The 26,326-nt window shown below is 43.1% G+C and overlaps 1 protein-coding gene and 2 non-coding genes across 3 annotated transcripts in view; 1 reads left to right on the forward strand and 2 right to left on the reverse strand.

Moving 5' to 3' along the window:
- LOC126094532 (protein SPT2 homolog) overlaps positions 1–26,326 on the reverse strand; it is a 591,136-nt gene that overhangs the window by 126,262 nt on the left and 438,548 nt on the right. The window lies entirely within an intron of this gene.
- Trnat-ugu (transfer RNA threonine (anticodon UGU)) lies at positions 20,516–20,590 on the reverse strand. The gene has a single exon. It is a non-coding gene; the product is annotated as a tRNA-Thr (tRNA).
- Positions 20,787–20,861, forward strand: Trnat-ugu (transfer RNA threonine (anticodon UGU)). The gene has a single exon. It is a non-coding gene; the product is annotated as a tRNA-Thr (tRNA).

Raw genomic sequence — 26,326 nt, forward strand, 5'->3', positions numbered from 1 at the left:
AGCTTTTGAAATGTGGTGCTACAGAAGAATGCTGAAGATTAGATGGGTAGATCACATAACTAATGAGGAGGTACTGAATAGGACTGGGGAGAAGAGAAGTTTGTGGCACAACTTGACTAGAAGAAGGGATCGGTTGGTAGGACATGTTCTGAGGCATCAAGGGACCACCAATTTAGTATTGGAGGACAGCGTGGAGGGTAAAAATCGTAGAGGGAGACCAAGAGATGAATACACTAAGCAGATTCAGAAGGATGTAGGTTGCAGTAGGTACTGGGAGATGAAGAAGCTTGTACAGGATAGAGTAGCATGGAGAGCTGCATCAAACCAGTCTCAGGACTGATGACCACAACAACAACAAGATCGTGTAATCGAAATTTAACGGATTTCGTTTAGTATTCATGTGGATGACTTTACACTTTTCACTATTTAGAGTCAGTTGCCACTTTTCGTACTATACAGATACCTTGCGTAAATCATTTTGCAATTGGTTTTGATCATCTGGTGACTTTACAAGACGATAAATGACAGTATCATTTGCTGTCAATCGAAGAGGATTGCTCAAGTTGTCTCCTATGTCGTTTATGCAGATCAGAAACAGCAGAGGTCTATAACACTTCCCTGAGAGATGCCAGCTGTTACTTCTTTCCGTCAATTACTACGAACTGTGTGCTTTCTGGCAGGAACTCACGAATCCAGTGGCACAACTGAGCCAGTTTGATTACAAGTCATTCGTCAGGAATGGTGTCGAAACCCTCCGGGGAATCAAGAAATATGGAATCAATTTGACATCCCCTGTCGATAGCACTCATTACTTCGTGAGAATAAAGAACTAGCTGTGTTTTACAAGAACGATATTTTCTATATCAAAGCTTACTACTAGTCAATAAATCGTTTTCTTCGAGGTAATTCTTAATGTTTGAACCGGAGGAGGGGAGAAGGAGATTAATGGTTTAACATCCCGCGACAATGAGGTCATTAGAGAGGGAGCACAAGCTCTGATTAGAGAAGGGTGGAAGAACAAGCGGCCGTGCCCTTTCGAAGGGCCGGCCGGAGTGACCGAGCGGTTCTAGGCGCCACAGTCCGGAACCGCGCGACCGATACGGTCGCAGGTTCTAATCCTGCCTCGGGCATGGATGTGTGTCATTTCCTTAGGTTAGTTAGGTTTAAGTAGTTCTAAGTTCTAGGGGACTGATGACCTCAGCAGTTAAGTCCCACAGTGCTCAGAGCCATTTGACCCATTTGAACCATTCGAAGGAACCATTCCGGCATTTGCCTCAAGTGATTTAGGAAAATCACTGGATATAGGTTTGAACCGACGTCCTCCCGCATGCGAGTCAAGTGTGCTAACAACCGTTCTCAATTCCCACTGCAAATCGACGTTAATGAAATGGGTCTGTAATACTAGCGATCAGGTGACAAATCACATTCTCTGGAAGATGGGGTGGCAGATATGGTCACGTTTGTTTTCTGGCCACCTACGTCAGAGGACGTTGCGAGCTAACATCCCAAAGATGTTCGGGCTCACATGCGGTTCCTCTTCGTCGAAATGTCTTGGCTCAAACGCGTCTAGGGGTTGAACCAGACGTGTCGCATTACACGCCCTAAATTAGACACTTGTGACCCTTTGGTTACATTGTCTGGCTGATGGCAAGATGCGAAATTGTATGAAACAAAGTTAATGTAACATATAATAACAGTAATAATAATATTGGGAACTAAATTAACGACCCATAAACGATGTAGGCCACACAGTTGCGATGTGGTTAGAATAATGTTTATTCATAAAGAAAACTAACAGCAAAAGTGGTCGTATTTAGAATTGCTATTATATTCGAGCGCATATCCATTTGACAGAGTTCGATCATTGACAATCTTATCGCGAAACACAAGTCCAATACTCCACCTCGATATTTACCGCTCAGAGACTCTGATACAGATTGAATAACATCGGGGAGAGGCTACAACCCTGTCTCACTCCCTTCCCAACCACTGTTTCCCTCTCATACCCCTCGACTCTTATAATTACCATCTGGTTTCTGTACAAATTGTAAATAGCCTTTCGCTTCCTGTATTTTACCCCTGCCACCTTTAGAATTTGAAAGAGAGTATTCCAGTCAACATTGTCAAAAGCTTTCTCTAAGTCTACAAATGCTAGAAACGTAGGTTTGCCTTTCCTTAATCTATTCTCTAAGATAAGTCGTAGGGTCAGTATTGCCTCACGTGTTCCAACATCTCTACGGAATCCAAACTGATCTTCCCCGAGGTTGGCTTCTATCAGTTTTTCCATTCGTCTGTAAAGAATTCGCATTAGTATTTTGCAGCTGTGACTTATTAAACTGATAGTTCGGTAATTTTCACATCTGTCGACACCTTCTTTCTTTGGGATGGGAATTATTATATTCTTCTTGAAGTCTGAGGGGATTTCGCCTGTCTCATACATCTTGCTCACCAGGTGCTAGAGTTTTGTCAGGACTGGCTCTCCCAAGGCCGTCAGTAATTCCAATGGAATGTTGTCTACTCCCGGGGCCTTGTTTTGACTCAGGTCTTTCAGTGCTCTGTCAAACTGTTCACGCAGTATCGTATCTCCCATTTCATCTTCATCTACATCCTCTTCCATTTCCATAAAATTGTCCTCAAGAAAATTGCCCTTGTATAGACCCTCTATATACTCCTTCCACCTTTCTGCTTTCGCTTCTTTGCTTAGAACTGGGTTTCCATCTGAGCTCTTGATATTCATACAAGTGGCTCTCTTTTCTCCCAAGGTCTCTTTAATTTTCCTGTAGGCAGTATCTATCTTACCCCTAGTGAGATAAGCCTCTACAACCTTACATTTGTCCTCTAGCCATCCCTCCTTAGCCATTTTGCACTTCCTGTCGATCTCATTTTTGAGACGTTTGTATTCCCTTTTGCCTGCTTCATTTACTGCGTTTTTATATTTTCTCCTTTCATCAATTAAATTCAGTATTTCTTCTGTTACCCAAGGATTTCTACTAGCCCTCGTCTTTTTACCTACTTGATCCTCTGCTCTCTTCACTACTTCATCCCTCAGAGCCACCCATTCTTCTTCTACTGTATTTCTTTCCCCCATCTTGTCAATTGTTCCCTTATGCTCTCCCTGAAACTCTGTACAACCACTGGTTCTTTCAGTTTATCAAGAGCCCATCTCCTTAAATTACCAGCTTTTTGTAGTTTCTTTAGTTTTAATCTACAGTTCATAACCAATAGATTGTGGTCAGTGTCCACATCTGCCCCTGGAAATGTCTTACAATTTATAACCTGGTTCCTAAATCTTTGTCTTACCATTATATAATCTATCTGATACCTTCTATATATAGTTTTATCAAAAATAAAATCATGCTAGCTAGCTTGAGTATATTTTTTTCAGTTTCTTGACAACAGGAGCATCTTACCCATCTCTACAGGATCCGTCAGCAGAATTCTGCAAGAAGTACTGTCTGCATTTGTCTACAGAATTTCTCTTATATATTTTCCAGTTCCTTCGTCAGAAAAACTTTGGGAGCAAGCAAACGAATTTTCGACCAAATGGCAGCTTTCCAACTGTGGCGGCGCTGGAACAAAACGCCTTCGTACATACCGGTATGATGTTTAAAATTATAAAGTCACTGGTGTTGAGAGACAAACTCACAGAGTATTACTTCCTGTGAGTGTCTCGCGGTTTTCTTTGGCTTGCCATCGCGCAACAACGCTACGTAAAACGCGTCTGCCTTGCGGCTTCCGACGCAGCAGTGCTGAAGCTCAAGCCACAACAGACGCGCATCGCAGCCCAAGCTGAAACTGCGCATGCGCGAGCATTCAGCCCCTCTTTTTTTTTTTTTTTCCTTGCTAGCCTCTATACTAATGCGATCTCTGATATTTTAGTTCAAAAACACACACTTAGTTTTCTAGATATCCACTAGATGTGACTTCCTCTTCAAATCAATTGATGTACCAGGTGTAGAAATATGAAACCAGAATTTCCCTATAGATGGTGATAGTCGTCAGTGTAGGGCCATCTGCTTCCTGTAATGGCTGACGACGAATGTCAACACACAGTAACCCAAGTTCCATACATCGGGATCTGTTACAAACCCATAAACATGTCGACTTTTGTGCCTACGAACTACGATTTGCGGACAGCATTGATTTTCTGTATCATTTAAAGGAAACTGCTGCAGAATCGGATCGAATGCTTGTTGAAACTTTCGGCGAACATGCTCTTGTGAAAACACAGTATTTTGAGTGGTTCAAAGAAATTCAAAAGCGGTGATTTTGACGTGAGAAACGACGAGCGCTGGAAACCACCGAAAAAGTTCGAAGGCAGCGAATTGCATGCCTTATTGGATGAAGAAGATTCTAAGAATCAACCGGAACTCGCGGAACAATAGAATGCGATGCAGAAAGCCTCTTCTCTTTGGTTGAAGTGTACGGGAAATGTGCAGAAAGTGGGAAAATAGGTTCCACATGAACTGAAAATCGAAAGGCCACTTGTGAAATGCTGCTTGCCAGACACAAAAGAAAGTCGTTTCTCAATCGAATAGTGACAGGTGATGAAAAATGGATCCTAAGCGTCGGAAATCATGGTTGAATCTAGGCACACCGTCGACATCCACTGAAGACCAAATCGCTTTGTTTGGTGGCATCAGAAGGGCGTCATCTATAATGAGCTGCTAAAACCTGGTGAAACCATTGACACTGATCGCTACCAACAGCAAATGATCGGGTCAGGGAAATGATCGAAGCTTTCAGTTGGGAAATACTGGAGCATATGGCTTATTCTCCGTCCAGTTATCATCTATTTGCGTCACTGGGACACGCTCTCGCTGAACAATGCTTCACTTCGTATGGAAAATTACGAAAATGGCCGAGGAGGTGGAAGAAATGTATAAATAGCAATGGAGATTTTTTTGAATATAATATTGTTCGTCAGTTTCAAAATACAGACGTGTATTTATTGTAAACAAATTCCGGTTTCATACTTCTACACCTGGTACATTCCCAGTTTCCACCATTTGGGAGGTCTGTCGACTTTTGTGATCAATCGTGTTCTGAGGAGATGCAATATTGGATTCCGTCGTTTTAGTTGGAGCCTTTTAATTGATTTATTTTATTTTATAACGCATGTCCTACGAATATATCTTCTTTCAGGTAGTGAGGATCGCTTGAAAACGCCTCGGTATTGGTATGATTTATTATAATTAAATGTAAGATAATGACAGACTGGTGGTCTTCAAGAGATGTAAGTAAAAAACAAAGACATGGATTTTGTGTGTTCACAGTAGCGTAGTAGATAGAGGTCACGAATTGCGAAGTGGTATATTGGTGGTGTGCTAATGACAAATCCATAGAACAATGAAAAAAAAACATGAAGAAAGCAAATGTGGTGGCCCTAGAGCAGGTTGTTTTTTATTTTTGTGGTCAGTTTTTTTCTGAAGATTAAAAATTTTAGTTCCACTATAATTTTACGGCCTCGAACACATAATTTCGTATCTTAAAAATACCAACACTGATAACAAATAAGAATTTAAAGAAATAGGCAGGGTTAAGACATTTGGGGGAAAATTTCTGAAATGGTATCATGTTGGGGAATTTTATTGCCTGCTGTGGGAGAATTTGGAAAACTCAATCTGGGAACGCTGTTCGGTGTCGTGTCACAGTCGCAAGCCAGTTTCGCGCGTTGGACAGCGCACCGTAAGTTGTTGTTGTGGTCTTCAGACCTCAGACTGGTTTGCTGCAGCTCTCCATGCTTCTCTATCCTGTGCAAGCTTCTTCATCTCTCAGTACTTACTGCAACCTACATCTTCCTGAATCTGCTTAGTGCATTCATCTCTTGGTCTCCCTCTACGATTTTTACCCTCCACGCTACGCTCCAATGCTAAATTTGTGATCCCTTGATGCCTCAGAATATGTCCTACCAACCAGTCCCTTCTTCTTATCAAGTTTTGCCACAAAATCCTCTTCTTCCCAATTCTATTCAATACCTCCTCATTAGTTATGTGATCTACCCATCTAATCTTCAGCATTCTTCTGTAGCACCACATTTCGAAGGCTTCTATTCTCTTCTTGTCCAAACTATTTGTCGTCCATGTTTCACTTCCATACATGGCTACACTCCATACAAATACTTTCAGAAATGACTTCCTGACACTTAAATCTATACTCGATGTTAACAAATTTCTCTTCTTCAGAAACGCTTTCCTTGCCATTGCCAATCAACATTTTATATCCTCTCTCCTTCGACCATCATCAGTTATTTTGCTCCCCAAATAGCAAAACTCCTTTACTACTTTAAGTGTCTCATTTCCTAATCTAATTCCCTCAGCATCTCTTCATATCCTGCTTTCAAGACACTGTCCATTCCGTTCAACTGCTCTTCCAACTCCTTTGCTGTTTCTGACAGAATTCACCGTAAGTTAACGCGGGCCAATTATGGAGATACGCAACCAGCTCCAGCGACTGACGCTACGAGAGAGGTATACTCGTACTGTTGAAATTCCAGGAAGAACAGGACAACACAGTATTATTTCTCTTTCCCACATACCTCTTGCGAAAGGATCGCGAAGAGAAATTAGCGCTCGTAAGGGGGCTTACCGCGCGTCGTTCTTTCTGTGAACTATTCACGATGGAACAAAAGAGGGGAAAATAATAGTGTTAGTACATCTACATCTACAGCTACATACATACTCTGCAAGCCACCGTATGGTGCCTGTCGGAGGGTATCCCATACCATTACTAGTAATTTGCCTTCCTGTTTCACTCACGAAAAAATCGAGGGAAAACCACTTTCTGTATGCCTCTGGACGAGTCCTAATCTCTCTGATCTTATCTTCGTGGTCCTTAAGCGAAATGTACGTTGGCGGCAGTAAAATCGTTCTGCACCCAGCCTCAAATGCCGGTTCTATGAATTTCCTCAATAGTGCTCCTCGTAAAGAACGTTGCCTTCCCTCCACTGATTCCTATTTGAGTTCCGGAAGCATCTCCGTAATACTTGCCTATTATTCAAACTTACTTGAACAAATCTAGCAGCCTCTGAATTACTTCAGTGTCTTCCGGTAACCCAACTTGGCGCGGATCCCAAACACTCGAACACAACTAAAAAACGGGTCGCACTAGCGCGCTGCACGGTCTACTTTACAAATGAACGACACTTTCCCAAAATACTTCTAATAAACCAAAGTCGACCATTCGTCTTCCCTACTACAATCGTTACATGTCCGTTCCATTTGATAACGCTCTGCAACTTTACGAGGTGTGGCTAGAAAAAAACCGGACTAGTACTGGTGAAACAATAAAACGAATGCAATAAGGCTGAAAGTCGCGTGGCCTGTCGCGTGACTCTCGCTCCGCCTACTGCTCGAGTTTCATCTACCTCCTGCACCTGCCCGTGGCGTCTGTTTTAAGTAGTTGACGTTTTGTCTGTGCGTCGGAAAATGTTGAGTGTACAGAAAGAACAGCGTGTTAGCATCAAATTTTGTTTCAAACTAGGAAAATCTGCAAGTGAAACGTTTGTAATGTTACAACAAGTGTACGGCGATGATTGTTTATCGCGAACACAAGTGTTTGAGTGGTTTAAACGATTTAAAGATGGCCGCGAAGACACCAGTGATGACACTCGCACTGGCAGACCATTGTCAGCAAAAACTGATGCAAACATTGAAAAAATCGGTAAACTTGTTCGACAAGATCGCCGTTTAACAATCAGAGCAGTGTCTGAGTTAACAGGAGTTGACAAGGAAAGTGTTAGGCAGATTCTTCATGAAAGTTTCAACATGAACAAAGTGTGTTCAAAAATGGTTCCAAAGTGTCTCACAATTGAACAGAAGGAACGCCGAAGAATGATTTGTTCTGACATCCTGGAAAACATTGAAAGTGATCCCACCTTCTTACAAAATGTTATTACTTGCGATGAATCGTGGTTTTTTACTTACGATCCCGAAACTAAACGCCAATCGATGCATTGGAAAACTCCTGGTTCTCCACGACAAAAAAAGCACGAATGTCAAAATCGAAATTCAAGGCAATGATGATTGTTTTTTTTTGACATCAAAGGGATTGTGCGCATTGATTGGGTACCAGAGGGACAAACAGTGAATCAGCATTACTACATTAGCATCCTGGCTACCCTACGTGAGCGAGTACGGAGAAAACGGAACGATTTGTGGAGAAAAAAGTCATGGATCCTTCACCAAGACAATGCCCCAGCTCACAGTGCGTTGTCAGTGAAGACGTTTTTGGCAAAACATAACATTCCCATCTTAGATCATCCACCCTACTCACCTGATTTGGCCCCCTGTGACTTTTTTCTTTTCCCTAAAGTCAAGTCAGCTTTGAAAGGAACTAGATTTGAGACTGTTGAAGCAGTAAAAGAAAAAGCGACGGAAGTAATGTATGGACTTACCGAAAATGATCTGCAGCATTCCTATGAACACCGGAAAATTCGTATGGAGCGGTGTAGAGACCGAGGAGGAGAGTACATTGAAGGAGATAACATGAAATTGTAAATAATTGTAAATAAATGTTTTTTTCCAGCATCAGTCCGGTTTTTTTCTAGCCGCACCTCGTACACGTAGGTATTTAATCGACGTGACTGTGTCATTTGCTGTACTCGAATATTATAGGTTTCTTTTTCCTAACGATCTGCATTAACTTACATTTTTCTACATTTAGAGCTAGCTGTCATTCATCACACTGGCTAGAAATTTCGTCCAAGTCGTCCTGAATCCTCCTAAAGTCACTCTACGGTGACATCTTCGCACTCACCTCAGCATCCTCAGCTGACAGCCTTAGACTGCTGTTCACCCTGTCCGCCAGATCATTTATATATACAGAAAATAACAGCGGTCCTAACACACTTCCCGGCAGTTGTCCTGACGATACCTTTGCCTCTGATGAAAACTCGTCGTCGAGGACGACGTACTGGGCTGTGCTATTTAAGAAGTGTTCGAGCCACTCACGTATCTGGCAACACATTTCATACGCTTGCACCTTCGTTAGCAGTTGGCATTGTGGCACCGTGTCAGATGCTTTACGGAAATCTAGGGACATGGAATCTGCCTATTCCCTTCATCCGTGGTTCGCAGGATCTCATGTGATTGGTTCAAATGGCTCTCAGCACTATGGGACTTACCTTCTTAGGTCATCAGTCCCCTAGAACTTAGAACTACTTAAACCTAACTAACCTAAGGACATCACAGACATCCATGCCCGAGGCAGGATTCGAACCTGCGACTGTAGCGGTCGCGCGGTTCCAGACTGTAGCGCCTAGAGCCGCTCGGCCACCTCAGCCGGCTGATCTAATGTGAGAAAAGCTGCATTTCGCACGAGCGGTACTTTTGAAACTTCTTTATTAAATCTTTTACTTAAACTGCTAAGTGAAACTGAATGCAAGTGAACCTTCTTTCGCTTTACTTTTTCTTGTCATGTCAACACTGACCCACAATATTCTAGCGCAACGCAGTCTGACTGCTCAAAAAAAGGATAACCTGACTTCAAATAATTAATTCAAAAGAATGACCCTGAATAAAAAGAAATCTTAACAATAACCTATACATTTCATTAAGCACTTACCTCACAAAAATCTTCATTACGCGATCTACTGCAATACAGCGAGCGTCAAGACTGCCAGCTAAATAAGAGATTCTAACTACTAAAGCCACTAACTACTAATAGGCATGAGGTTAGCAAAGGAAAGGTTTTGTTGCAAACCAAATAAAGTATTTTTTTACCTTAATAATGTGACATCCAGTTCAAACACGAATAAAATCGTCATTGACATCTAATACAAAGGTATACAATCATGGATAATGTTCCATCTCCAAGTCGAACGTGTACAGACCGTTAGCCTGCGCTAACACTTCAGACCTCTACCCTCCATCAATCCTAACTTCTCACATCTAATACAGTCTGGAACCGCGCGACCGCTACGGTCGCAGGTTCGAATCTTGCCTCGGTCATGGATGTATGTGAGGTCCTTAGGTTAGTTAGGTTTAAGTAGTTCTAAGTTCTTAGAAGTTAAGTCCCATAGTGCTCCGAGCCATTTCTCACATCTAACATCCACCACTGCTAGCCGTTCACCTCCAACTGCCCAACAGTACTTCCATTACTGCTGGCGACTTATTTCCAACTGCCCAACACTACTGGCGATTAATTTCCAGCGAGTCCAACCAGCCACAGAGTCTCTTACAAAGAAAGCGCAGTCAGAGATCCAATGTAAAGTGCTACACAGCGCTGCTAACACAGAAGCAGCCCACTTACACTTTCTAAAGCCGTGCCTGTTTCTGGACAGAAGCGTTTCCCTCTTAAGGAAATTTAATACATTCGAACTGAGGATATGTCAAAGATTCTGCAACACACCGATGTTAAAGATATTGGTTTTAATTTTGCTGGTCCATTCTTTTATCCTTCTTATATACTGGAGTCTCCAGCGCATTTTTCCACTCGCTTGGGACTTTCAGCTGGGCGATAAATTCGCGATAAATTCAAACTAAGTAAGGGGCCAATGATGTGGGATTCCATCAGGACCTGCGGGCTTACTTGCTTTCAACTTTTTCAGTTGTTTCTTTGCACCAGTGATGCTTATTACCATGTCGTCCACTTGCGAGTCTCCGCGATCCCCCAATGTCGGCATGTTTGTACGATTCTGCTGCGTGAACGATTTCTCAAATCCGAAATTTAAAACTTCGGCTTTGCTTTTGCTATCTTCTTCTGACACAACAGACTCGTCAACAAGTGACTGGATAGAAGCCTTACATTCACTTAGCGAATTTACGTAGCACCAGAATTTTCTCGGGTTCTCGGCAAGATCTGTTGCTTAGATATGACGGTGGTAGTTTTAAGCTTCGCGCTTCGATAGTGGAAATACCCTCGCCCACACACCGTAAGGTGGCTTGCATAGTATGAATGTAGACGTGTACATTTCGCGAGCCTACATTGCAATACAATTTAGTTAACGTGCGTTTTATCCAAAATGTACAAGGTTATTCGTAAGTACCTCCACGATTTCAGAACACAAGCGTGCGAAAACTACAAGTTGTAATGAAAATAGACACACATCAGTGGGAAAAGAGAGCATCTCTGCAAGTTTCCAACGCACATTATAGGTGCTTAATTCAGGCACCGTTTATGGTGCAGCAAACATCAATACGTGCGTGCAGTTCATTGAAGTCCATCACACGAATCGCCCGGGGAGTCGCGACAGCAGTGAGCTTTGGAAATATGTTCACTGGTTTGCCTGTCTCCAGGGGCGAAATAATTCAATGTGACAATATGAGCGTATGATTTCTATACATGCCGCCCCGCTCTGGAACTACACCACGGCGCGTATTACAGTCGAGCTTCGTGACATTGTCTGCGCAGTGATACGTGTCATTTTTCTGCTTTTTCTGCATGTGTTTTAGTTTTCGCGCTGCCGCCTTCTGAAACCCCTGAAAAGTAATGCCTCCGAATTTGTTATTCAGTTCTCGGTATCGGTTGAAGTGTTACATCTCATGCATACACTCCTGGAAATGGAAAAAAGAACACATTGACACCGGTGTGTCAGACCCACCATACTTGCTCCGGACACTGCGAGAGGGCTGTACAAGCAATGATCACACGCACGGCACAGCGGACACACCAGGAACCGCGGCGTTGGCCGTCGAATGGCGCTAGCTGCGCAGCATTTGTGCACCGCCGCCGTCAGTGTCAGCCAGTTTGCCGTGGCATACGGAGCTCCATCGCAGTCTTTAACACTGGTAGCATGCCGCGACAGCGTGGACGTGAACCGTATGTGCAGTTGACGGACTTTGAGCGAGGGCGTATAGTGGGCATGCGGGAGGCCGGGTGGACGTACCGCCGAATTGCTCAACACGTGGGGCGTGAGGTCTCCACAGTACATCGATGTTGTCGCCAGTGGTCGGCGGAAGGTGCACGTGCCCGTCGACCTGGGACCGGACCGCAGCGACGCACGGATGCACGCCAAGACCGTAGGATCCTACGCAGTGCCGTAGGGGACCGCACCGCCACTTCCCAGCAAATTAGGGACACTGTTGCTCCTGGGGTATCGGCGAGGACCATTCGCAACCGTCTCCATGAAGCTGGGCTACGGTCCCGCACACCGTTAGGCCGTCTTCCGCTCACGCCCCAACATCGTGCAGCCCGCCTCCAGTGGTGTCGCGACAGGCGTGAATGGAGGGACGAATGGAGACGTGTCGTCTTCAGCGATGAGAGTCGCTTCTGCCTTGGTGCCCATGATGGTCGTATGCGTGTTTGGCGCCGTGCAGGTGAGCGCCACAATCAGGACTGCATACGACCGAGGCACACAGGGCCAACACCCGGCATCATGGTGTGGGGAGCGATCTCCTACACTGGCCGTACACCACTGGTGATCGTCGAGGGGACACTGAATAGTGCCCGGTACATCCGAACCCATCGTTCTACCATTCCTAGACCGGCAAGGGAACTTGCTGTTCCAACAGGACAATGCACGTCCGCATGTATCCCGTGCCACCCAACGTGCTCTAGAAGGTGTAAGTCAACTACCCTGGCCAGCAAGATCTCCGGATCTGTCCCCCATTGAGCATGTTTGGGACTGGATGAAGCGTCGTCTCACGCGGTCTGCACGTCCAGCACGAACGCTGGTCCAAGTGAGGCGCCAGGTGGAAATGGCATGGCAAGCCGTTCCACAGGACTACATCCAGCATCTCTACGATCGTCTCCATGGGAGAATAGCAGCCTGCATTGCTGCGAAAGGTGGATATACACTGTACTAGTGCCGACATTGTGCATGCTCTGTTACCTGTGTCTATGTGCCTGTGGTTCTGTCAGTGTGATCATGTGATGTATCTGGCCCCAGGAATGTGTCAATAAAGTTTCCCCTTCCTGGGACAATGAATTCACGGTGTTCTTATTTCAATTTCCAGGAGTGTATTACTAGGTCGACTTTCCCCCTTCCCTGACGCAAGTTGCAACTGTCTGCCGCTAGAATACCCCGAATTGTAGCGTGTAACACGGCACAGTGTAACGTAACTGTGTAGGTGCGCGAGAAAAGAAAAGTACCATTTCGAAGAGTTCGTCCACACATGGAACACGTTCTCATTCAGTACGACAAAGCCATAACATACACACGAGCTCTGCGACATCTGCCACAGTCCGACGCTTTGGGTTCACTGCCATCGATCATTCTTCATACAGTCCTGACTGGGCCCCATCCGATTTTCATCTGTTTCCAAAACTTACAGAACGCCCTCGAGGACTTCACTCTGATATTGAGGAAGCCGTTCCAGTAGAGGTGAGCCCGTGGCTCCGCCAACAAAGTCAAACGTTCTTCAGTGGCGGTATCAACAAAGTGGTCTCTCATTGGGAGAAATACGTTCGTCGCCAGGGCGAATACGGTAGAGAAACAAATACGTAAATATGAAAAATAAAGATGTAGAGCGTTAATAAAGTTTATTTTACCTAAGGAGCTATAAGCGTTTTCACATAAAAAATCCCGAGGTATTACTTTTCAGCGCGCCCTCGCACTTATGAGTAAGTCTGCATTTCGTGTGATGACACGACGCGAAAATTGGCGAAATTAGGGCTATACGGTGGGTTCTTCACAAACAGGGATCAGGAAAATGTTTTTAGTGTGCTTTGCACTTTCAGGCACGCACCACAGGTATCCTGCGAATTCAAATGTAGGTCTGTTCGCAAATGCATCTTATAAATTTTTGTTTTTGCAAGTAATTCAATGAAAGTTGAATGTCAGGGCAAATTGGCTCTTTCCCTGCGACTGTATTTGTCATCTTGTCTGTTCTATCACTTATCTCACTTGATGTACAAATACAATTTATTCTTCAAGCATAGACGGAGTCGTGTTGGGTATTTTAAAGTTATATTTCGAAATAAGAAAAAAAAGAAAACATTTAAAGCATCAAAATTTAGAAAAAATATGACGCTGTTGACACTCTTTCGAATTTGGGAGTTACCGGGAATAAAATAAGGAGGGTGCAAGTTTATTGATAACTTGCACAGAAACCAGACTGCAGTTTTTGGAGGAGAAGTACTTGAAAGGAGGCAGTGGTTGAGAATGGAGTGAGACCCATTTGTAGCCTATCCCCGCCGTTATTCAGTCTGTATGTTGAGCAAGATGTGAACGAAACCAAGGAGAAATTTAGAAAGGGAGAAAAAATATTTGAGGATTGCAGATGACATTGTAATTGTATCAGAGACGGCAGAGGATTAGGAAGGACAGTTGCACGAAGTGCATAGTGCTCTGAAAAGATTTTATAAGATGACCACCAAGAAAAGTAAAACAAGAATAATGGAACATTGGTAAATTTAAGCAAGAGATGGTGTGGTAATTAGATTATAATATGAGATAGTAAAAGTAGTAACTGAATTTCGTTATTTTGACAGCAAGATTACTGACGATAGCCGCAACAGAGAGGATATAAAGTGACGACTGCGCTTCGATTAAAATTACTTCACGGAGCTGGTTTCCTCCAATAAGAGCGCGCAACGTCACGCCCAAACTATTCGTCGTTGCCAAACTGCCACAACAATCGGACAGTGCACTTCCAATTCTTTGTATGGCAATCTTTCTTGTTGTGTTTGGAGCCTGGGGTATGGGTCTGGCACTCTCATGTCGTCTTTCATTACACACGACTACCACACCAAAAACAACACACGCACACAACGCTAGTGATGTACACACTAGAGATGGGCAAACTGAAACACGTAACTGTTTCGAAACAAATGAAACAGTACAATGTAATGTTTCGATACGCTGTTTCGAAACAGTGAAACAGTTTGTGTTTTGTTATCTAATAAATCTACACATTTTATCATCTTGAATGTCTACTGTATAAGTATGGACATACTTATACAGTATATAAACACAAATGAGGTGCGCGAGCGCTAATCATATCGCAGAAAGTATGAAACTATCACTTAGGTGTCTTGGTAGTTTCGTAATTCCTGCAGCAAATGCGCTGCTTTCGTGTCGTGTGACTTTCATACTTTTCAATTTTGTCTTTCAAGGTGTTTCTAACCGTTACTATAAATTCACCATGCTTGCCAGCCCTTCCCGTTCACCATTACACTATCAGTGATATGTCAAACAGATTGCTTGCAATTATACCTACATCAAATTTATGTATATGTCTAATAACTGTCACTCTACGCCTTTTTTTATTCGAAATGTTGTAGGCTTACTTGCGTTTCGTAATATGATTACTGTACATGAACAGAGAAGCGTATGTTATAAAAAAAGTGTAATTTAACTGAATTATTTTCACTTATTTATTATTTTGAATGTGAATAGTATGCGTTGTTTTGTTGTTTGGTTAGTGTTTATAAAGTAGATATTACGCCATTTCGGAATAGGACAGTCAGCTAGAAACGAAGCTTTATTTTCGGATATCTTAAGCTTCTTGCTATTGCTTGTCAAAAAGATTTCGACACTCTTGAAAGTGTTTCACGAAGTGGTATGTTGTGTTTCAGTACCTGTGCCGAGCCCGAATCTCGCCCGACACAGAGCGGAATGAAACATCACTGTTTCGATACAATTAGTCCGTTCCAAGCACAGGTGGACTGAAACAGCCTTATTTTGAAACAACGATACAGTTTCTGTGTCTGGCTCGAGATCGAATCTGGTCCGGTTATCCGAGACAGGGGCGGAATGAAACACCACTGTTTCGAAACAGTGAACCACAGCCGTTCCGAAACACTGAAACAGTTCCACGTATCGATACACTGTATCGAAACATAGAAACAGTGGCCAAGTCTAGTACACACATTTCAAACGCAGCACTAACCAAACACTTTTGGATACTTCGGCACAAGACGCGATTCAGCATCACAAATACACTTATCATAATCACAGAAATCAGCTTACATTATAAACGCTTCGCATGCCATTGAGTGAAGCGAAATTTTTGAAGGCTGCAATTCATCGTTGTGAGCAGGCAACTGCAGTCGTAAATAGTATCACTTGACGCAATGTTCTGTCTTAGAGCAATGGTTAACGTATGAACCTGACATGAAGAAGGTCGTATGTTCGAATGCCGGCACAGTAGTTCAGCGTGTTCGGTCAGAGGGTTAGCTACCCTCTGCAACAAAAAACTGAGTGAATAAGTCAACGAAGAACCTAAACGGGTGTCATTGGACATCCACCCAGAACAAATTCAACGAACAATATAGAACAAAATGAGATCACCCAAAAAAAAAATCTAGTCCACTGTAGCGAATTTTTTTATTGGTGAATCTAATCAAATGAGTTTGATTACTATTTTTATTCAGCTAATTGATTTAAATTAATTTTTTGCCACAACATTTTCATCTTCATCATATTAATTTTGTTATTTGCCCTTATTTTTCTTCCTATCCTTCTTGTTTCGTCTGGAATCTGGCTGTGTCGCCTTTCATCTGCAACCAAGAGCCAGCCAACGAGCACTGCTCGTCGACTAGTAACGTGGCAGCTCACGCAGCCAGTGTGAGAATAGTTTCAGGTATCAACGACAGCGAGAAATTACGGCTTGCTTTTCCCTGAAACTGAATCTTTTCTGTCTTGAGTTTTCTCTTAGAGGTGTAAGTAGGCTGTTTAAGTTTTTATGTTGGTAACGTCACCTAGCGCTCTGTATGAAAATCACTGGCTGTGCTGTGTGCAGTCTGTGGCTGGTTGGCATTGTTGGAACATTCGCTATTGTAGTGTTGGGCAGTTGGCTGTAAACAGCGCATAGCGTTGCTCAGTTGGAGGTGAGCCGCCAGCAGTGGTGGATGTCCCCACATGGCGGAGTTTTGAGAGCGGATGATCTGGACGTGTGTCCATCAGAAAAAGAGTAAATTTGTAATATTGGATATCATCGACTGATATATATATGATGACTTTGGAACATTACTAAGGTAAATACATTGTTTGTTCACTATCAAAATCTTTCATTTGCTGTCTATGCCTATCAGTAGTTTGAATCTTTTATTTAGCTGGCAGTAGTGGCGCTCGCTGTATTGCAGTAGTTTGAGTAACGAAGATTTTTGTGAGGTAAGTAATTTGTGAAAGGTATAGGTTAATGTTAGTCAGGGCCATTCTTTTGTAGGGATTATTGAAAGTCAGACTGCGTTGCGCTAAAAATATTGTGTGTCAGTTTAGTGTTGATCAGAATAAGTAAAGAGTAATGTCTGAGTATGTTCAGTTTTGCTCAGCTGTTTGAAAATCAAATAACGTAAGAGGTTTACCAGCACAGTAATTCATAAATTTTTCTAAGGGGACGTTTCAGAGGTTAGCTTTAATCTCCACGGACAAAGTGATCGAGATATTAGTTCTGCCTCAGATTATCGACCGCCATTGTGTCGCATAAAAAATGTTGAAATGCGCGTGAATTCCTAAGGTACCGAACTGCTGAGGTCATCGGCCCCTAGACTTACACACTACTTAAACTAAGTTATGCTGATAACAACACACACACCCGTACCCGAGGGCAGACTCGAACCTCCGGCGGGGAGGGAGGGGGGTGGGGCGCAATTTGTGACATGGCGCCTCTAACCGCGCGGCCACTCCGGGCGGCTTTCTCGCATACAATATGCAAACAGTACGTTGGAATACGAGTTATGTTGGAATATGAGTTCGAATTCAGGGCTATAAAACGAGTTGCCCGCTGCAGTTCAGTCACCGGTCACTCACAGTCAGCTGTCGACGGAGCGTTTCGCATTTCCGTCCGTCATACAGGGTGTTTCAAAAATGACCGGTATATTTGAAACGGCAATAAAAACTAAACGAGCAGCGATAGAAATACACCGTTTGTTGCAATATGCTTGGGACAACAGTACATTTTCAGGCGGACAAACTTTCGAAATTACAGTAGTTACAATTTTCAACAACAGATGGCGCTGCAGGTGATGTGAAAGATATAGAAGACAACGCAGTCTGTGGGTGCGCCATTCTGTACGTCGTCTTTCTGCTGTAAGCGTGTGCTGTTGACAACGTGCAAGTGTGCTGTAGACAACATGGTTTATTCCTTAGAACAGAGGATTTTTCTGGTGTTGGAATTCCACCGCCTAGAACACAGTGTTGTTGCAACAAGACGAAGTTTTCAACGGAGGTTTAATGTAACCACAGGACCGAAAAGCGATACAATAAAGGATCTGTTTGAAAAATTTCAACGGACTGGGAACGTGACGGATGAACGTGCTGGAAAGATAGGGCGACCGCGTACGGCAACCACAGAGGGCAACGCGCAGCTAGTGCAGCAGGTGATCCAACAGCGGCCTCGGGTTTCCGTTCGCCGTGTTGAAGCTGCGGTCCAAACGACGCCAACGTCCACGTATCGTCTCGTGCGCCAGAGTTTACACCTCTATCCATACAAAATTCAAACGCGGCAACCCCTCAGCGCCGCTACCATTGCTGCACGAGAGACATTCGCTAACGATATAGTGCACAGGATTGATGACGGCGATATGCATGTGGGCAGCATTTGGTTTACTGACGAAGCTTATTTTTACCTGGACGGCTTCGTCAATAAACAGAACTGGCGCATATGGGGAACCGAAAAGCCCCATGTTGCAGTCTCATCGTCCCTGCATCCTCAAAAAGTACTGGTCTGGGCCGCCATTTCTTCCAAAGGAATCATTGGCCCATTTTTCAGATCCGAAACGATTACTGCATCACGCTATCTGGACATTCTTCGTGAATTTGTGGCGGTACAAACTGCCTTAGACGACACTGCGAACACCTCGTGGTTTATGCAAGATGGTGCCCGGCCACATCGCACGGCCGACGTCTTTAATTTCCTGAATGAATATTTCGATGATCGTGTGATTGCTTTGGGCTATCCGAAACATACAGGAGGCGGCGTGGATTGGCCTCCCTATTCGCCAGACATGAACCCCTGTGACTTCTTTCTGTAGGGACACTTGAAAGACCAGGTGTACCGCCAGAATCCAGAAACAATTGAACAGCTGAAGCAGTACATCTCATCTGCATGTGAAGCCATTCCGCCAGACACGTTGTCAAAGGTTTCGGGTAATTTCATTCAGAGACTACGCCATATTATTGCTACGCATGGTGGATATGTGGAAAATATCGTACTATAGAGTTTCCCAGACCGCAGCGCCATCTGTTGTTGAAAATTGTAACTACTGTAATTTCGAAAGTTTGTCCGCCTGAAAATGTACTGTTGTCCCAAGCATATTGCAACAAACGGTGTATTTCTATCGCTGCTCGTTTAGTTTTTATTGCCGTTTCAAATATACCGGTCATTTTTGAAACACCCTGTACCTCGCGGCGGTCGCTTCCTACATTACACACCAACAGCATTTGTGAAGTCAGCCGCCGTATTTGAGTGACAACTATAACCGGTCGGTAGCCGGCAGCACTGTAGCGGCAAGTGACAAATGTCAACTATCAAGTAATATTAATCGGACTATAGCAATGACGATAAAATCATTTCTGCATTACAGAAATTTGTGAACACCGAAGAGAAATCTCGGTGTTAGAAAGTCTCCTCGGAAATATTTCTCTGTAATGTGACGTTTTATGGAAGTGACAGGCAAACATTCCCCCTAAGAAGAGAATAGAAAGTTTCAGTGTAGTATTACAGAAAAATGCTGAACGTTAAATCGATAAATCTACTAACGTATAAAGAGGTGCTGAATCGAGGTGTAAGGGAAAGAGAATCATCGGACAAGTTGTCTAGAAGAAGGAGCCGACTGGTAGCAAACCTCATGAGGCGTTAACTAATAGGCAATCTGGTAATGGAAGGAAGTGTTGGGGCTAAAAATGGTAGAGGGAGACCAAAGCTCGAATACAGTGAGGAGGTTCAAATTACGTAGGGTGCAGTTGTTGAGCAGGCATGGAGAAGCTTCCACTCGGTAGGCTAGTCCGGAGAACGGTATCAGACCACTCTTCGGACTGAAGATCACAACAACAGGATTCTAAAATAAGTCATTAGTCGTATATTAGTGCCACAAAAAGTTAGCGTCCAGTCCGCAGTGAATGAGACAGCAAATGAAAACGAGAGTAGTAAAGCGAAAACTGAAATGGTAACTCCGTTTTCAAAGGTTTCTTTACAAATGAAAGCCCAGGACAATTGCCCCAATTTAATCCTCGTATCACTGAAAAGATGAATGAAATAAGTATTGATATCAGTGGTGTTGAGAAACAGCCCAAATCGTTAAAACTGAACAAAGCTCCAGAGCCCGATGGAATACCTGTCAGATTCTTTACTGAATTTTCGGCTGAGTTAGCCCCTCTTTTAAATATAATCTATCATAGATCCCTCGAACAAGAGACTTTGCCCAGTTTTTAGAAAAGGTCACATGTCATACTCGTCTGCAAGAAGGGTAGTGGAAGTGGTACACAAAACTACCGTTTAATATCCTTGACATCGATTTGTTGTAGACTCCTAGAATATGTTTAACTATATGTGACGGTAGTATCTGTTCCCGAAAGAACAGTTACCGTCGATGACCATGCAGCTTTGCTAGAAATGAAATGATAATTAAATTGACACCCTAGCTGCAAGCAGGCGTTGATACACTTCATTGGGGACATGTTGAAAATGTGTGCCCCGACCGGGACTCGAACCCGGGATCTCCTGCTTACATGGCAGACGCTCTATCCATCTGAGCCACCGCGGGCACAGAGGATAGTGCGTCTGCACACACTATGCCCGAACTCGTACGGGACTTGGCAGATTAATCTGCCACGCGTAATGAGAATGATGGGCAAACATCTATTAGGCGCACTACGAATGTAGTGTTGTGGACATGTTGGGAATGTGGATCTCACGGGGGGCGTGCAAGGGATAAGTCCCTGCAGACGCACTATCCTCTGTGCCCGCGGTGGCTCAGATGGATAGAGCGTCTGCCATGTAAGCAGGAGATCCCGGGTTCGAGTCCCGGTCGGGGCACACATTTTCAACATGTCCCCAATGAAGTGTATCAACGCCTGCTTGCAGCTAGGGTGTCAATTTAATTATCATTTCATTCCTAGAATATGTGCTGAGCTGAGACGTAATGAGCTATTTTGAACAGAATGACCTTCTCAGTGCCAACGGACATGGATTCCGAAAACGTCGATCATGTGAAACCCAACTCGCATTTTTCTCACGTGTCATACTGAAAGCTTTGGATCGAGGCAGTCAGGTAGATGCACTATTTCTTTATTTCCGAAAAGCATTTGAACCAGTACCACGTCTACGCTTATTGTCAAAAGTGTGGTCATACGCGGTATCAAGTGGACCTTTCGGTCGGGAAGATGCAGCATGTTGTCTTGGATGGAGAGTCATCGTTAGATGTACAAGTAACTTGAGGTGTGACCCAGAGAAGTGTGCTGGGACCCTTGGTTTCATATTGTGTATTAATAACCTTGCACACAATATTAATAGCAACATCAGACTTTTTGCGGGTGATATGTTATGAAGTACCATATGAAAGAAGCTGCATAAATATTCAATCAATCTTGATAATATTTCAGAGTGGTGCAAAGATTGGCACCGTGCTTTAAATGTTCGGAAATAAATAATTGTGTACTTCACAAAACGAAAAGACGTAGTATCCTATGGCTATAATTTCAATGAGTCACTGTTGGAATCGGTTAACTCATACAAATATCTGGGAGTAACACTTTTTAGGGATATGAAATGGAGTGATCATGCAGGTTCAGTTGTAGATGCAGCAGGTGGTAGAGTTCGGTTTATTGGCAGACAACTTGGGAAGTACAATCAGTCTACAAAGGAGATTGCCTACAAATCACTCGTGCGACCCATTCTGGAATATTGCTCAAATGTGTGGGACCCATATCAAACAGGACCAAAAGCGAATGTTGTTGTTGTGGTCTTCAGTCCTGAGATTGGTTTGATGCAGCTCTCCATGCTACTCTATTCTGTGAAAGCTTCTTCATCTCCCAGTATCTACCGCAACCTACATCCTTCTGAATCTGCTTAGTGTATTCATCTCTTGGTCTCCCTCTACGATTTTTGCCCTCCACGCTGCCCTCCAATACTAAATTGGTGATCCCTTGATGCCTCAACACATGTCCTATCAACCGATCCCTTCTTCTAGTCAAGTTGTGCCACAAACTTCTCTTCTTCCCAATCCTATTCAATACTTCTTCATTAGTTATGTGATCTGCCCATCTAATCTTCAGCATTCTTCTGTAGCACCACATTTCGAAAGCTTCTATTCTCTTCTTGTCCAAACTATTTATCGTCCATGTTTCACTTCCATACATGGCTACACTCCATACAAATAATTTCAGAAATGACTTCCGGACACTTAAATCTATACTCGATGTTAACAAATTTCTCTTCTTCAGAAACGCTTTCCTTTCCATTGCCAGTATACATTTTATATCCTCTCTACTTCAGTTATTTTCCTCCCCAAATAGCAAAACTCCTTTACTACTTTAAGTGTCTCATTTCCTAATCTAATTCCCTCAGCATCACCCGACTAAATTCGACTACATTCCATTATCCTCGTTTCGCTTTTGTTGATGTTCATCTTATATCCTCCTTTCAAGACACTATCCATTCCGTTCAACTGCTCCACCAAGTCCTTTGCTGTCTCTGACAGAATTACAATGTCATCGGCAAACCTCAAAGTTTTTATTTCTTCTCCATGGATTTTAATTCCTACTCTGAATTTTTATTTTGCTCCTTTACTGCTTGCTCAATATACAGATCGAATAACATCGGGGATAGGATACAACCCTGTCTCACTCTCCCTTCCCAGCCACTGCTTCCCTTTCATGTCCCTCGACTCATATAACTGCCATCTGGTTTCTGTACAAATTGTAAATAGCCTTTCGCTCCCTGTATTTTACCCCTGCCACCTTCAGAATTTGAAAGAGAGTATTCCAGTCAACATTGTCAAAAGCTTTCTCTAAGTCCACAAATACTAGAAACGTAGGTTTGCCTTTCCTTAATCTTTCTTCTAAGATAAGTCGTAGGGTCAGTATTGCCTCACGTGTTCCAACATTTCTACGGAATCCAAACTGATCTTCCCGGAGGTCGGCTTCTACTAGTTTTTCCATTCGTCTGTAAAGAATTCGCGTTAGTATTTTGCAGACGTGACTTATTAAACTGATAGTTCGGTAATTTTCACATCTATCAAGGGAATATCGAACGTATACGGGGGATGGCAGCACGAATAATCACAGGTTTGTTTAATCCATGGGAGAGAGTCACAGAGATGCTGAAGGAACTGAACTCGAAGACTCTTGAAGATAGACATGAACTATCCCAAGAAAGTCTACTATCAAAGATTCAAGAACCGGCTTTAAATGATAACTCTAGGAATATACTACAACCCCCTACGTATCGCTCACATAGGGATCGTGAGGACGAGATTAGAATAATTACTGCACTCACAGAGGCTTTCGAAAATCCTTCTTCCCGCGCTGCATACTTGGATGCTACGGGAAGAAACGGTAATAAATGGTACAATGTGACGTACCCGCTGCCATGCACTTCGCGGTGCTTTGCAGAGAGTAGATCTAGACGTAAATGTAGATTTTTCGATCTATCTAGCCCATATCTCACGTAATCTTTAAAAGCATAAACAAACATAAAGGTGAATTCTGCTGAGTTAGGAAAGGCCCTGGTATATAATGCTGTTAAACGGTGGCAGCCTACGGATCGATAAACAGAAGCCAGGCGGTTGACACAGATCGTCGGCACAGAAACCCAGCACGAAGCCAGCGCCGTACACAAGTTTGTTTCTGCTTTAAAGTGCTCCGTACCCCGAATAACTTTCTTAAGCGAAGGCTTAGTAATGTCTTTCGGATTATGCGACTGTGTTATTACCCTGCGACGTTTGTCAGGGACAAAAGGGCCGGACAATAAAAATTAGTAGTCGATAATATGTACATAGTATTTGGCCTCTGCTGCAGAGGATGCACGTTTTTGGTGAACACCAAAAAATGAGAGTTTTTTGTATCGTAGTCATAGTATCATACTCCCGACGTACTCTCTGGCTTCAAGAAAAACATATTCAAATTTCGAATAGAACATGTGCTGACAGGTGACAATATTATCGAACTATCAGTTGCAAAATACTGACATTAATTATTTGTAGAACAATGGTAAAACTTGCAGAGCCAGACGTCGGGGAACATTAGCTTGGGTTCCGGAGAAACGTAGGAACATGCGAGGCAGTACCGACCCTATAACCCGTCTTAAAAGATGACATAAGATAGACAAACTTATGTTTATAACATTTGTAAATTCAGTTAAAGTTTTTGACAACTCTGAGTAAACTACACTGTAATATGACAGTCGCGGGGATAAAATATAGGGAGTGGAAGCTTACCTACAATTTGAATTGAAACCAGACTATAGTAATAAAACCGAAGGACATGAAATGGAAGCCACAGCTGAGAAAAGAGTGAGGCTGGTTTGCATCCTGCCCACAATGTTATTTAACCATCTATTAACTTGAGCAGGCAGTGAAGGAAACCAAGGAGAAATTTGGAAAGTGAATCAAAGCCCACGAAAAAATAAATACTCTGAGGGTTGCTAATGACGTAATAATTCTGTCAGAGATGGCAAAGGACATGTAAGAGCAATTGAATGGAATGTACAGTGTCTTGAAAAGAGGATGTAAAATGAACATCAACAAAAGCAAAACATGGTAATGAAATGTAGCCAGATTAAATCAGAGGATGCTGAGGGAATTAGGATAGTAAATGAGATACTAAAAGCAGTACATAGATTCTGCTATTTGGGCAGCAAAATAACTGATGATAGCAGAAGTGGAGAGAATATAAATGCAGACTGACAATGGAAAAAAATGTCTGAAAAAGATAAGTTTTGACATCGAATGTAAATTTGAGCGATGGGAAATATTTTCTGAAGGTACACTGTAAAACAGAAAAACCACGCATCACAAAGGTATTATCCGAATGTGAAGGAAATCGGTATTTGTAATGTACGTGTACAGACAAACAAATGGTTACATTGTCAGAAAAATTGGACGATTTCTTCACGAAAAAGACCATCACAAATGGAGCAAGTCAATAACTCGTTGGTCCACCTCTGGTCTTTATGTAAGCAGTAATTCGACTTGGCACTGACTGATAGAATTGTCGGTTGTCCTCCTGAAGGATATCGTGCCAAATTCTGTCCAATTACAGCGTTGTTGTTGTTGTGGTCTTCAGTCCTGAGACTGGTTTGATGCAGCTCTCCATGCTACTCTATCCTGTGGAAGCTTCTTCATCTCCCAGTACCTACTGCAACCTACATCCTTCTGATTCTGCTTAGTGTATTCATCTCTGGGTCTCCCTCTACGATTTTTACCCTCCACGCTGCCCTCCACTACTAAGTTAGTGATCCCTTGAAGTCTCAGAACATGTCCTACCAACCGATCCCTTCTTCTAGTCAAGTTGTGTCACAAACTCCTCTTCTCTCCAATTCTATTCAATACCTCCTCATTAGGTATATGATCTACCCATCTAATCTTCAGCATTCTTCTGTAGCACCACATTTCGAAAGCTTCTATTCTCTTCTTGTCCAAACTATTTATTGTCCATGTTTCACTTCCATACATGGCCACACTCCATACATATACTTTCAGAAACGACTTCCTGACACTTTAATCTATACTCAATGTTAACAAATTTTTCTTCTTCAGAAACGCATTCCTTGCCATTGCCAGTCCACATTTTATATCCTCTCTACTTCGACCATCATCAGTTATTTTGCTCCCCAAATAGCAAAACTCCTTTACTACTTTAAGTGTCTCATTTCCTATTCTAATTTCCTCAGCATCACCCGACTTAATTCGACTACATTCCATTATCCTCGTTGTTGATGTTCATCTTATACCCTCCTTTCAAGACACTGTCCAACTGCTCTTCCAAGTCCTTTGCTGTCTCTGACAGAATTACAATGCCATCGGCAAACCTCAAAGTTTTTATTTCTTCTCCATGGATTTTAATACCTTCTCCGAACTTTTCTGTTGTTTCCTTTTTTGCTTGCATGATATCAAGAGCTTTGATGGAAACCCAATTCTAAGCGAAGAAGGGAAAGCAGAAAGGTGGAAGGAGTATATAGAGGGTCTATATGAGGGCGATGTACTTGAGAACAATATTATGGAAATGGAAGAGGATGTAGATGAAGATGAAATGAGAGTTATAATACTGCGTGAAGAGTTTGACTGAGCACTGAAGGATCTGAGTCGAAACAAGACACCCGGAGCAGACAACATTCCATTAGAACTACTGAGAGCCTTAGGAGAGCCAGTCCTGACAAAACTCTACCATCTGGTGAGCAAGATATATGAGACAGGCGAAATACCCTCAGACTTACAGCGTTAGATCGCCAAAATTCCGAACTGGTTGGAGGGCCATGCCCATAATGCTCCAAACGTTCCTAAT

Source organism: Schistocerca cancellata, chromosome 8 (assembly GCF_023864275.1).
Source record: "Schistocerca cancellata isolate TAMUIC-IGC-003103 chromosome 8, iqSchCanc2.1, whole genome shotgun sequence".
Lineage (NCBI taxonomy): Eukaryota > Metazoa > Arthropoda > Insecta > Orthoptera > Acrididae > Schistocerca > Schistocerca cancellata.